This window comes from Canis lupus, chromosome 37 (assembly GCF_011100685.1).
Source record: "Canis lupus familiaris isolate Mischka breed German Shepherd chromosome 37, alternate assembly UU_Cfam_GSD_1.0, whole genome shotgun sequence".
Taxonomy (NCBI): domain Eukaryota; kingdom Metazoa; phylum Chordata; class Mammalia; order Carnivora; family Canidae; genus Canis; species Canis lupus.
In genome coordinates, this window is record NC_049258.1 from 27,674,917 (window position 1) to 27,689,249 (window position 14,333).

At 41.4% G+C, this 14,333-nt stretch overlaps 1 protein-coding gene across 3 annotated transcripts in view; it reads right to left on the reverse strand.

Moving 5' to 3' along the window:
- The window catches only part of EPHA4 (EPH receptor A4), a 142,988-nt gene that overhangs the window by 119,857 nt on the left and 8,798 nt on the right, over positions 1-14,333 (reverse strand). The window lies entirely within an intron of this gene.

Below are 14,333 nucleotides of genomic sequence, written 5' to 3' on the forward strand. Positions count from 1 at the left end.
GCAAGGCCACTCGAAATAACACCAAAGGCCACCCATTGGCAGATGGATATTTGACAAATCTTGGGAGTAAACACAGGGCACTGTTTACATAAGTCTATACCTCCGGCATTTTAAATATTCTTCTTGTAAGGATAGAAGGTGATCCCGTATTGTTAACGTGGAGAGAGTTTCCTTTCTAACAGTTCTTACCCTGGGAAAATATGGTATAGAGGCGGCAGGCGTGGAGGCTGGAGCCAGTTTATCAGGTTCCGAATCGTCTTGGGGAGTCTACATGACCTTAGGCACCCCTCCATGCCTCAACTTCCCCAACTGTAAAAGGGGGATGATAAGAGTAACACACCTCCTGAGAAAACTGTTTGGGGACTACACAAATTAAAAAGCCAGTAGAGCACTTGGTTGGTGGTCATCGTTACAGCTGCTTTTATAAAATGTTAGTAACTTCTTCTAAAATACACTCCCCATCTCTTTAAATAGGTGTCTATTGGGGAAACAGGGTGGTGATTTTCAGATTCCATGGTGTTCAGTTGTAGGTTTAAGAAAAATAAAATCAGAGAGATTGAAAGCAAGTATTCTTTGAAGCACTTTTCCATCTCTCTGCTACAAGATCCTAGACCGAGGTTACCAGCCCTACGGGAAATAGTTAAAGCAGGATATCAAATGCCCTCCCATCAAATGCACTCCCTCAGAGTGGTAAGGAGTCTCACAGTCTAGTCTAGAAGTCTACAACTGAGGGGAGTATTCACACTCCGGATACTTGACTTGCAGATGCGAAAGGAGGTTTGGTTCAGGGACCAGGGGCTACCACTGGCTCAGGATACTGGATGCTTTGTAACATGTCTGCACAGTGCGCACAGGACAGATCTGCAGTGCCTGGTGGATAATGGAGGAAGAATCATCCTGCCCAGGAGGACACTCGTGTCCCCCTTTGGAGGAACACAAGGTCTCCAACCTCTAACTTGTTAGATGCCCTGGGGCCATCCAGCCAGTAGGAACATGTCCGAACCATGCAGAGCTCATTGCCTCCCAGGGCATCACACTCCATCCTTGCCTTGTTCAAAGTACTAGGCAGTCTGTCCTTATACTGAGGCGATATCTGCCCTCCAGTCTTTGTTCTGCCTGCGGTAGCCTACAAAATAATCTGTCTGTTTGGTTACATGGAAACTGAAATTTGCCATTCCTCAAAACCAACATAAAATATTTACAAATTATTATGTCAGAGTTGTGGCTCTAAGGAGCACCAGATGTTTCTATTAACAGTGGATCTGTCGTTTCATGTTCTGTCTTTCTCCCTCAATAAAAAAGGAGAGTAAAGCCCCACAGCTCAGAAGGACTGCATGCACACTCACCCGCAGTGAAATGCTGCTTTCCCTAATGGGATATTAAATATTTCCTCAACTAGATTCTCATTAACAACCAGGCTCCTGATTAATGAGTAGCTCAGCCACACCAATGCACTAACTCCAGGCCCAAGGATCCCATTACCTTCACCTTCTATGTTTAAGATCTGCACGACTAATACAAAATCTCAATAACAGAATCATGGACAAGAGCAATGTGACATCTTTGCTTTGTCCCTAAAGTCAGCAGAGGCTGGGAAAGGCCCAAATCAAAGTCAAAGAGCACCGTCTACTCTGTTAAGGGTTGAAAAGCCACTTGTGTGATTTGAAAAACAACCGAACAAAGTGCCAGAGCCAACTTCCTTTATGAGGTTTTTGCACTTTTTCGGGAATTCTAGCAAATATACAGAAAAGTGCCCAGATCATAAGTGCACAGTTCAGGGCCAGTTTTAATGGTGAAATCCTTCAATCCTGCAGAGAAAAGCTAGTTCTCCTTGCACATTAACTTTCCACGATGTTAATTAAAAATGAAAAACTATCCGAATTAATTTTATGAACTGACTGTAACACCAAAACCTGCTAAGAACAGGATCAGAGAGGAGAGTAAGACATATAGTTGGAAAGCAAGAACGAAAAACAGAGAAAGAGAATATAGAGGCTAATATCAGTTGAGTAATTTTTAAAGATTCAAGATAAAATAATGATAACAATTTGCACATTTTACTGACCACTAAGTAGATGCCACTTCCCAAGTAAAACTTACATACATTGTTAGGTACGTTATGTACAATATTTGATTCTAAGTTTATTCAGGGGGTAGGTATCATTTTTCCTATATGACAGAGGAGAAAACTAAAGTATTAAAGTAAGTGATAAAGCTGAGATTAAAATTAAAGTTTTATTCCAAAGCTTTGGCTCTTATACATCACTTTCAAAGTAAAAAAAAAAATAGAATTCAAGAAACTAACAAACTTTACTGTAACCTTATAGAGTTTTTTCCCCCCACAAATGCAAAGAAAACTTCTGGATCTTCTTCAGAAAAATCTAACATATTTAATATTATAAACACAACAAGTCCAAAAGATCACATACCTAAAAGCGATACTTGAAGTAATTTAACAGAATTTACAATTCCTTCTTTCCGAGAAATGTATAGGAATTGGAAATGTGATATTAAAAAAATAGTATCTCAGAGCATGCTTAAACTAGGCTCACTAAAATCGTGCATAAAATAAAGATGTTCACAATCCTATACTAGCTTTTATTACTGGTCTGAAAATTCTGACCAGCGGTAAAATGGGAATCAAAAGTAAGAGGTCTAATTTTTAGAAAGAAGGGGAAAAAAAAAATATATATATATATATAATTGCATGCAGTCAAAACTACTAGTTCTCTAGAAAACTCTGGAGAATTAACTGAAAACCTATTAGCATTCACAAGGCAGTTCAATAAAAAGATTGGATGCAAGATAAACATACAAAAATCAATAGCTGTCCTGTAGATCAGTGATAACCAGCTAGAAGATCTAATGGAAAATATTGGAAAAACTCAATAAGTTTGTGTCTTTCGGTCATTAACTGTAATAGAAGTCAACATTCCTTTCTTCAGGGAGGGGTTCTTTTTAGGATATCTATTTTTTAAATAGATAACAGTTTGTGACAACAGTTGTGACATTTATAAGATCAGACTTTCAAGAAATGATTGTATATTTCCCTGGAAGAAAAGGAAAGATCTAACAATGAACTTCTCTAAAGCCATCTCAGTACAACTGCTGAAGCCACAGTGCAGGATTCTTACCGTATCAAGCACCCATTTAAAAATTGCTGAAATTGTTATAGCGACAATGTTTTGTGAATGAGGATCCCAGAGTCTATCATAAAGATTAGAATAAATTATGTACTTGGTTTATTTTAGCTAAGTCCAATAGCCATTTTTGCTCTATGGAGGAGAACTTCTCAAATGTAAGACTATTTGAGACCTTCTGGTGGCGTGTTTCAAACCTTTTTGGAAATACTTCTTTTCACCTATGCAAAGATTAACATTCTCATTTTTCCATCAACATGGATTTCTTTCATATAAGTCCTCTGCACATTTATATTGGTTTACTGGAGTCTTGCATTAGCATTAATTTAAAACTCTAGGATAACAACAACAACAACAACAACAAAACAAAAACAAAAACAAGCAAACAAAAAAACCTCTGGATACAGAACTGCTGAATTACTATATCGTAAACCTGAAACTAATAAAACACTGTGTGTTCTAATTAATTAATTAATTAAAAATGAAAAACAAAAAAATCCAGGAATATAGAAAGGTAGTTCCTAAAGAAAATGTTTCAAACAGAAGCCTGAACACTCAAGTATTACTTCCGGCTGCACTTCTTTTGTTAGCACCTCCTTAGAAAACAAGAGTAATGGAATCTCAATTTCTCACATTAATTAATTAGCCACCTTTGCATCTTAAGTACTGGAAGCATTATACTGCTAATTACCTACAAATCCACTCTCAAAATTCAGTGACTGATTTGGTTTTTTATTTTCTATGCATAGATTTGCACTACCTTTAAAACAAAAACCCCAACCTATAAAATACCCCTCTGCACACAGGCTAAACGTTACAAAACGTGGAGTGCTCTAACAGCTAAAAAAGTGAGTTCAATCAACTGATGCCCTTATATTGATCTCTTATTTCTCCCAACACTTTTCTTCTAATCCTCTCCATAATTACATGAACTGCTACAGCTTTCCTGAAGCTGTCAATTCCTCCCGCATCCGTTTTCAAATGACCAGCGAAGACGCAGTCTGGGCACTAGATCAAACTGTCAATGTTCCCAACTCGGCAATGAACAATCCTCTTGAAATCTCCTGGCATGTCTGTCAAGGGCCTCCTAGGGTTCTTCAAAACTCTTCCCCCTTGGAAGGGGGTAAGAAGGATGGAGGGGCCAGAAAGGTATTGATCCACTCTTTTAACATGCTAATTTGCCTGGGGGCTGCTGCAGTCACTGCCAAGCTGGACACTTCAAAAGGAAACTGTTTTCAAAGTGGAGATGTCTTTTTCAAACACTTAGAACTGAAAACAAATGAAACCCAAGCATCAAGTTCACAGTGCAACGTGAAGGAGGCCGGCCAATTAGAAATGGGATAGCTCATATACAGAAAGGGGACCTAAAATTAATTGATAGTAGCAAGAAGTTTGAAAGTTTGAAACCTACGTTAAACTTCAAAAGCCTCTGTGTGCATCATAGCCAGTTAGGAAGTAGTCTATGAGACGGCCTGCATTAACCCCCGGGGAGCAAAAAATTGAGATTGAAGTAACTAAACTGATGTAAAACATTAATAAGACCGATCTTGATGAATGCTTGGACATCTCCATAAGTGATAAAAATGGAAAATAAGATCGATTATTCGTTTAATCACACCTCTCACTGGCAACACACCATGAAGACCAGACAAGGGAAAAGCAGGGAGAGCAACAGCACCAATACGAAAATATCTTTGCGGCCTTTGTCATCAGTTTATTATTTCATCGATGAAACATACAGTTGCAGATAAAACAAGAAGACAGAGTGGAGTGCGCAACGATGGCAAAGTATTACCATACTGAGTTTGTAAAATCAATGCAGCCAAAGCCATGACCTGCTCACAGATTTCGGGCCGTGTATTCCTGGGGATGGCCCGGGAGTCACGAATGGTTAGTAACGGGACAAGGCCATACAAAAAGAAGAGGCAGCCGTGCTCCTAACGAAGGATCCGAGGTGGAAGATGGCAACTGGGAAACGTGGCGTCTTAAATCAGGGACTGTAAGGACAAAAGCCCATGAGAACTGCATTCCTCACCGAGCTGTGTCTTAACCCATCACGAGGTTGGCCCATATTTACCTGCCATGGAGTGATGGGAGTAAATCAGTATTCTGTTAACCTCTGACCCCTGGGATCTGAAGCAGACAAAGGACCAATCTGGAGACCCAGGAGAACACAGCCAAATGTCAAGCAGCAGGGAAGCGATTGTTACGGAAACATTTGGCGTGGGCACCTCCAGCTTCATCGGGGCAAACTGCTATTCACAGAGACAAGCCATGAAGAGATACCGCCATAAAATATGAACAAAATGGAACCTTTCCTGCCTTGCTTCTAAATTGTTGGCTTTATGGGACATCATGCTGAACAGTATGAAAAAAATCCAATTTGCTTTGAAGCGCATTAGTCTGTCTAACATCCTAATTATTGTTTACATTGCCATTTGCCTTCTATTAAGAATTGAATAATTACCCAGCACTTCATAGTTTAAAAATACAAGCAAACAGGATTATCTGGGTAATTAAGAAACTGTACTTTAGCTTTGTACTGCTGCGGAAAATATCTGTACACGTAGGGGAAATGATAATTATCAATCAACTTACTTCAAATGGTATTTTAAGGATTTTGAGCAATTTGAGATCTGTAACTTATTAAGAAGAGGTTACTAAGATCACCTTTGAGTAGTGTGGGTCTGTTTAAATCCATCCTTAGAAACAAGAGCCAGATAAGCAGCTGAATTTTCTCATCCACTAATGACACCAGAGAACACACCAAGTACAGAGCCTTCTGCTGTTCTTTAATCCCTAATAATCCATCCCAAATGGACTTTGAACAGCATCATCAAACTTTGTCAGACCATGTGGAGCTGAACCAAAGCTCTTCCACATTTCGATGTTGTTTTAGCTGACCCTGCCTCCACTTAATTACGCGGCAAAGTCCGGCTATGCCCGTTTTCTGCCCTGTGAAATTAGCCTGAACTCAAAACTAATTGAACTTCAAAAACATTTCATGCCAAGGCCTCTTCTTCTACTTTATAGAATGCATATGATCATGGCCCTTCTGAAGACACTGCCGTTGCCAAGCAGAGGGAGGTCTGTTGGGTCACACATGCAGTGTGCTTGCGTTTCCATATTCTAGGGGAAGAAAGCAAAGGTTAAGTCAATCTGGAGACTCTGGGTGGGATGGGAAGACAGTTCGACCCAAAGTGAATGCACATAACGGAATAAGGAGCAGAATTATAGTCAACACGCCTTTTAAAGAAGGTTATCTGGGACACACGCGAAGATAAGCGCTTTTAATTGTGAGTCTAGGTACAAAGACTGATGTACTGGTTCATCCATGTAGCAACAGATGAAAATACCAACGGCGATCTTAAGCTATATGCCTTCAGTATCTATTTGTTGAAGGAATGAATGGATTCCAGCACTAGTGACCTGAAGCCTATTTTCAGAACTTCCTGAGGTCTGACAATTCCTTTTCAAAGAATTTTATCTTTTTGCTTTCCGATTTTTTTCAAGCCCTTTGTGGGGATACTTCTAAACATTCCTCGCATAATCTGAATAGTGCCATCTCCTCCTACTCAGAAAGAGCTGCAAGATTCCAGCTGAAGCTGTCACTAAACAGACCAGCCAAAGGAGTCACCAAAACTAGGTTACTTTCCAAAGGTCAAAATAAAATGAGCAGCAGGAGCTTGGGTTGTTTTGCAAGGGGCAAAGGGGGCCCGGGAGTGACAACCAGCCACTCGGGGGTGGGGGTGGGGGTGGCACAAAAAGAGCCCAGGGCAAACAGGCCACTCTTTGCCCCGCCGCCCCCGATCTCTGGAAGCATTCAAATCAAAACCGAATTAATTTGCATGGTGTCTAAATCACTGGGTTCTGCATAAACAGAAGGAGATTTTGGCTGGAGTTGCCAAAGGAAGCCTTCGCTGCCTTTGTGCGAGGGGGAAATGGGTGTGCTGTTTTGCATGAGGGCGCATACAGAGTATGCAAATGAGGGCTCCGCGGCCTGGAAATGCAACCCGAGGCAGACAGCTGACGACCCGCATTCACCCAGAAAACGCTCGGAGCCTCCAAAGGGACTTGTAAGCGGTTCCGACAGGATTGTTCCCCGAGACGCCGAAACAGACCCTGAATATTCATAGAATGTCCATTTAGTCATGGGACTATTAATTACCCTTCGGATCAGGGAAGGGAGTGACCTCACCTGCTCTCCTCCCCAAAAGCAACAGCTCAGGGGTACCAGCTGTAAGGCACACAAGGAGAAAGGGTTTGTGCCCCAAGTGAAAAAGATACAGTCTCTCAGGGTCCAGGGGACAGCTGAGACCTCCTTAATTATGCCATCTCCCAAGGACAATAAAACCGAGGAGCGCCAAGCCACCTTCCTGGACACAGATAGACAGCTTTTAAAAGGCTAAAAGCTACAAATTGCCGTCTCAGTTTATAGAAACATCTAAAGGGTCGGATAAAGAAGAGGCCATTCTTCTAAGCTACCTTCATCTCCCAGATTCCGAAAGTTGTCAGAAGTCTCCTGATCTCATTCTAATTTTTAACAGAAGGGCCCCCTACCTGCCCGCCAGAGAAACTTAAAACGCTGATGGTCTTGCGACCCCTTTACCCTTTTAAAAACACTGAGGATGCCAAGACGCTTTTGTTTCTCTGCCTTAAAGCTGTCAATATTTACCATTAGGAATGGAAATTGAGACATTTTAAAAGTAACGACTTATTAAGACACCGATTTTAAAAATCAGTGGTTGCCCATCACATGCTTACACAAATAACATGTTAATGAAAAAATAACTATATGTCCCCAAAATACGTTAGTTATAAGAATGGCACTGTTTTACTTTTTTTTTTTTTTTTTTGGCACATCTTTCATGTCTGTTTTGATAGAGGACAGCTGGATTCTCCGATTTGCTACTACATTCAGTTTGATGAGATACCGCACATCAAGAAGCCTCTAGAAAACTCCAGTTGTGAAAAGAAGGGGTGGTAGGCAAATGATAGCTTAGTGACTAATTAAGAAAAGGCTTGACCTTGCAGACCGCCAGAAAGGGTCTTGGGGAATCCAGCCAGAACACACTTCGAGAACCTCTGCCCTGGGACATGGGGAGCAGATGATCTAATCAACGCCTATCAGCCATTTCACACCATCTCCTACCCCTGCTTATGTAACATCATTGCCCCCCCGGCCTCCAAACAAAAACAAAAAATACCTCTACTCTGGAACCTAAATGAACTGGTTTCACGGTTGGACAGACACTGGTCAAATAACCCATACTGTCCACATATTTCTACCTCACAAAAATATAATTAACAATAACAGCTTCCACTTACTAAGTGCCTGATGATGCCAGACGCTGTGCGAAACCCTTTTCCCCATGCAGACGTGCTCCCGTGTGTGTATCATACATGATAACATACGATCGCCACCAATCTGCAAATACGAACTCGAGCTTCAGTTAGTGTCCGTGATCACATGACTGGTTGAGTCGCGCACATGGAGATTAAACACAGGTCTCGAACTCCAAAAACAGGTCTTAGCCATTTTATGCTACACACTGCATAGTTGACCCATGCACTGCAGAGACTGGTGGAAGTTCAGGCATTGAGATGATTCAGGAACATGGTGAAAAGAGTCAAGCTCCAACAGAAGTAAGAATTATAAACAAGGACCTCATTAATACGTTAGTCACATGCAAAGATTTGGATATGTCATCTTGACTCTGTGAGACCTTACTCCACCAGCTAAATGTTTAATATGAAAGAGGCCACAGTTCCTTATACATTTATTTATTCATTCATTCAATGAACATTTAATGAGACCCCACTGTGCTCTGTAATCATCCCTAGTGTTACCTGTCCGGTTATACCGCACTGGGCTTCTTGACTTACATAGTCATGATAAGAAAGTTGACTAAGTTCGCTCGTCCAACATAAAGCCAGAAAAATAACAAAGCAAGGCGGATTGTTCAATTTTTAAACAAAATCGTACCTGTTTGATTTGTGAATTAAAGTGTTCGTTTACAAATAATGCTGGAAAAAACTAAGAAAGCTAAATATCTACCACTGAGGGAAAAAAATTATATAGAGTAAGAGATATTGATACTATAGAATATTAGTAGCTACAAAGGGTGAATGAAGAAAAGCAATATCCTTTAATATGGAATGACGGCCATGATAAATAGTCAAGCGTCATAAAAACAAGATGATAATTAAGAGGATGATTCGATTTCTTTCAGTGTTAAAATTGAACTTTGAAAAAGTTCATTTCTAAAACACATGTGTATAGAGATAATATCTGGGTGGCCTGCCAACATTATAAAGAGTGGTAACGCATAAAAATTTGAAGAATTCGAAGCACGCTATTCTTTGGTAAAGTTAAATTCATCAATTCAAGTTAAATTCATCAATTAACTTTAATTGATAAAGTTAAATTCATCAATTAAACCAACAACAAAGTAAACCTTAAGTAAGTCAAGTTCAATGATAGGAAAGTCAAACTTGTTTCGTGACCACTTCCACTTAGCATAGTAAGGAAAAGCCAAGGCCTCGGTCTTATTTTTTCCAAAGACGCAAGTCTTAACAGAATAATGAGGTCTTCATTCATTTTTGAAAGGTATGAGGAATTCCAGACTAAAATAAGTCATCACATCTTAAATACCGTATTCCGAAGTCCCTAACTGAGCTCCTCCCTGCGTGACGCTCTGTGTGCACCCCAAATAGAGACGGCTCCACGATCCACGGGTGCACAAGCACCCGGGTCACACGCAGAAGGGGGAAAAGAAAAAAAAAAAGTATAACAGAAAAAGCACAATAATTAAACCCTGCTCTTCTTGTATATAAAGAAGTGTGTCTTTCAGGGATCACAGCCAGGCTTCAAAGCTGGAGATAAAAGTAGCCACATGATTCAAGCAACTGAGTCTTAAAGACATGATTCAAAGGTAGAAGAAAAATTCCAAAGGTGGAAAGGATATGAAGCAGCATCTCTCGGGACTTTATTTTCCATGCTTCCTCTCCACTGCCTTTCTCCTAAGGTCTTTCCCACTCCACTGGGTGGGAAAACAAAGTCATTTCTTTCTGTTTTTTGTTGTTGTTGTTTAAACATAAACTCTGTCTTTTCAGAGCACCAATCTGAAATTTTTCTTTTCTTTTTCATTTATTTATTCATGAGAGACACAGAGAGAGAGAGAGAGAGAGAGGCAGAGACACGGGCAGAGGGAGAAGCAGGGTCCATGCAGGGAGCCCGATGTGGGACTCGATCCCGTAACTCCAGGATCAGGCCCTGGGCCGAAGGGGTGCTAAACCGCTAAGCCACCGGGGCCGCCCAACATTTCTGTTATGGCCATCTAAACATGTCTATTTTGTTCTTTCTCATAAGAGCTTTTTTTTTCAAGGTTTTATTTATGTATTCATGAGACACATAGAGAGAGAGAGAGGCAGAGACCCAGGCAGAGGGAGAAGCAGGCTCCCTGCAGGAGGCCTGATGTGGGACTCGATCCCGGGACCCCGGGATCACGACCTGAGCCAAAGGCAGACACTCAACCACTGAGCACCCCCCAGGTGTCCCTATTCGTATCATTTTTATATGCACTCCCTAAAACAGTGCTTACTAATATTTCACAAAGAGTAAATCTGTGACTTTCCTTTCATTTCTCAGCTTTTTAATTAGGCAGAAAATATCTTAATAAAGAATCTTTCTCCTCTCTTTGTCTGTTTAATATTTTCAAAGCCATGAAAACAGCCCTGTAAGATATCTGGGCCGTTTGTTTCCTCACCGGGGGACACACATGTGTGGGGAGGCAGGAGGGTGCCTGAGGTGTGTTTTCGGTTTCTTCCAACAGTCGGAGGAGACCTGGTCACCGGGCTCACCAGGGCAGTGACGCATCCTCTGCGGCCGGTCCCCAGGCAAGTGCTCACGGCCGCCCAGGCCCGCCAGCCCTGGTTCCCCTGGGAAGCCAGATGAGTGGCTACCACTGCTCTTTGGGGCCCTGCTTTGGGGCCAAGTCATTTCAGAAAATGTTTTTCGAGAGCAGAAGGAACTCGCGGCTGCTTCAGAGGCCAGCCCGCCACCACCCAGCCCTCACCCAGCCCTCACCCGTGACTCCCCCGCCGTAGCTCCCACCCTTGGCCTCCCTGAGCAGGAGCGTGTACGGCTTGGAAGAGGAAGTGTAGCTCTGTCTCTGAGGTCCCTTGAGGACGCGGGCAGATGATGAGGGTTAGATTCAAACAACAGCACAGCCCAGGCCCCCACCCACCCGGGGCCACTTTTGCCCAAGGATCCTTTGTCAAATGTGTAAGATCTTAATCCATCTTCACTCTGACCTCGCAGACCCTAAGGAAGATGGATGAGGAAGTGGGTGACCTTTCACCTGTTCCATTCAGCCTGCAACAGTAGGTCCACTGAAAAGACAATTGGGGAGGAACCTGCTGCCACGGTTCTGAAGACTTGCCAGTTCCCCTTTACATCCCTTCTGAAGCACTCTTTGCACCCGAGTCTCTCTTGGCCCGCCCCCAAACCACTTTTCTCTCACTCAAAGGAAAGTTCTCTTTCCAACAGGGGAGAAATAAAAATGACACTCTCCAAATATCATTTTTCAACATGAAGTGTGAAAACAGACGTTGCTCTTTGTTAGGGCAAGGGCAAGGCTTCCTTCCTATCTTTAGCCTTGACTTCCGAGAGGGGCTGGGAAATGAACTCTTTCGCTCTTTCAGTTCAAACACCCTTAAAAGTCCACAGCTGAGGCGGTGGGAAGAGCGCAGTAGTCAACGAACTACATGGAAAGAACTAGCATCAATGTCGGTTTAAGGCGTTGGGATCTAAAAGGTTTACTAACCTTACATGACCAAGTCCAATACTGTAAGCAAAGTGCAATTATTTTCAACCCATTTTACAGATGAAGAAACCAAAGCTCAAAGGGGTTAAGAAACATGCTGAAGGGGACGCCTGGGTGGCTCAGTGGTTTAGTGTCTGTCTTTCACTCAAAAGTGTGATCCCGGAGCCCCAGGATCGAGTCCCACACCCGGCTTCCTGAATGGAGCCTGCTCCTCCCTCTGCCTGTCTCTGTCTCTCTCTGTCCCTATGTCTCCCATGAATAAAAAAATAAAATCTTAAAAAAAAAAAAAAAAAAACACGCTCAAGGTCATACAGTTGTGTGAACACATTGGAACACATGTCTCCATCTCAGTGTCCTTTCAGCTCTACCTGGGTGCTTCCCAGGAATGACGTCAAGGACGGAGATGACCATTTTTATTACTCCTAAAGTTTTTATGGTCTTGACTCATCTTTATTTTTTATTTGTTTATTTTTTTCTTGACTCATCCTTAAAAAGTCTCCCTTAGGTTTGGAGTTGAAGAATCTTGCCGTTCAAGTTTTTCCTTCCTCCCTAAATTAATCAGCGCACTCCTACCTGGTAGTAATATGAACAAATAAATAAACAAAGCGCAAGATGATTTTGTTCAAGAAATGTCTTCTTGAAGTTGTTGATCATTTTAGGAATAGCAAAGAAAATACCCAGGTAGCCAGAATGAGAATAAGGAAGATTCTCAAAAATCGTCTCTAATCAACCTCTCCCTCCGTTAAATATCTGGCCTTGTGTTAGGAATAGTCTGCTCAGAAACGGACTGAGCCTAAAACGGGGAGCCGCACCCCCTCCCATGAAGCGCATGATTACCTGGATTCCCAAGATTATGTCCATAAGGCAAACCCCTAAAATGTTCAATTGGCTTTATATTCACTCCTCCTCCATTTTTTTCTCTTCTTTTTCTAATTTGGGTTGTAAAAATGGCAACGAGTTTCACCGTGTAACCATGTATGAGCTCCTGGGCTCTGAAACAATTGAAAATCCATGACATTAGACAGAGAGATGCACTCATGCCAGAGCAGAAATGGAAGACAATGGTGTTCTTCTTCTTCTTCTCCTTTTTTAAAAAAAAAAAAAATATATATATATATATATATATATAAGAATCTTGACATGTGAAGACATGCAAGTCCTCTCTTGCAAAAATCAAAAAGGCAGAATAATTTACCCTAAAATGTGATGCAGTGTCATTGCCCTGCTCATGTCACTGTTCCTGCTATGATGGTTGCAATTTAGGTGCCAATAACGATGCACTCGCGTATGTTCTAGCACTAATCCCAGGATACAATTTGGGATTTCAGTTTGGTACAGCTTATCTAGTAGTTGCTAAGTCAAGAGCTAACACGACGATCAAGAAATCAATCTTTGCAAAAACAACAACAACAAACACCTTTAAATTCCAGCTTTACAATTTTCAAATTTACAAGTTCACCTTTTCTGAGTCACAAGAGAGGCACCCAGCTTTTATTATTTTATTTGTAATGAAATCACGACATTCCAATTATTATCCATTCCCGGAAACTACTAGCAAATCAAGAACACCACTTCAATAAAACAATATAAATTATAAAAAGGAAAGAATGCATAACTTATAACATCAAATGACCAAAAATGCAACTTTCTTCAGGTCATTCACTGTTGATTTCCAGTGGATTGTCCCATAGTTAATCCTGCCCTGTCATTAAGATGGTTGAAATGCCAGACAAATTGTTTGGCAGTCAGTTATTTTGGGGTCTTTAATCACCAAATCAGATGAACCATGTGGCAATCAGTCTACAGCTCAACAATCACCCCGAGAAAAGATGAATCAGATCTGTTCTAGTCGGGACCCAAGTTACACCGTAATAAGATTGGCGGCAGCAGACTATGGATAATCACGAAAAATAAACACCAAGCAAACACAAAAACCTTGGGATAACTGATTTTCTCTAGGCCTTAATCCACACACAGCACCAGCAATCCAGATAAACATGAACTCCTCTCGTCCCTTACTCGGAAACGAAGCTGCTATAGAGAAAAAGATTTTACAAACTCCCCAGAAAGGGGGAATAAGGGAAGAAAGAATCGCATACGCTAAACTCCATATAAGAAAAAAAAAATTAAATAAAAAACCACTTTAGTAATACGATAAGTAGTAATTCACATGATATAAAAGTCTACATTTCTGCAAACACTCAATAACCAAGATGGGTCACAATTTTCGCTATTGCCTGTGACCACACAGATCAAATAAGCCTCTCACTATCTCTTTATCACCTCCTCAGGGAAATCAAGAGGTCTTTCATCAAGATTAATGTCACTCGCAGAGCCTAGCAAGGGGCGCTCCGTGGAACAGAAT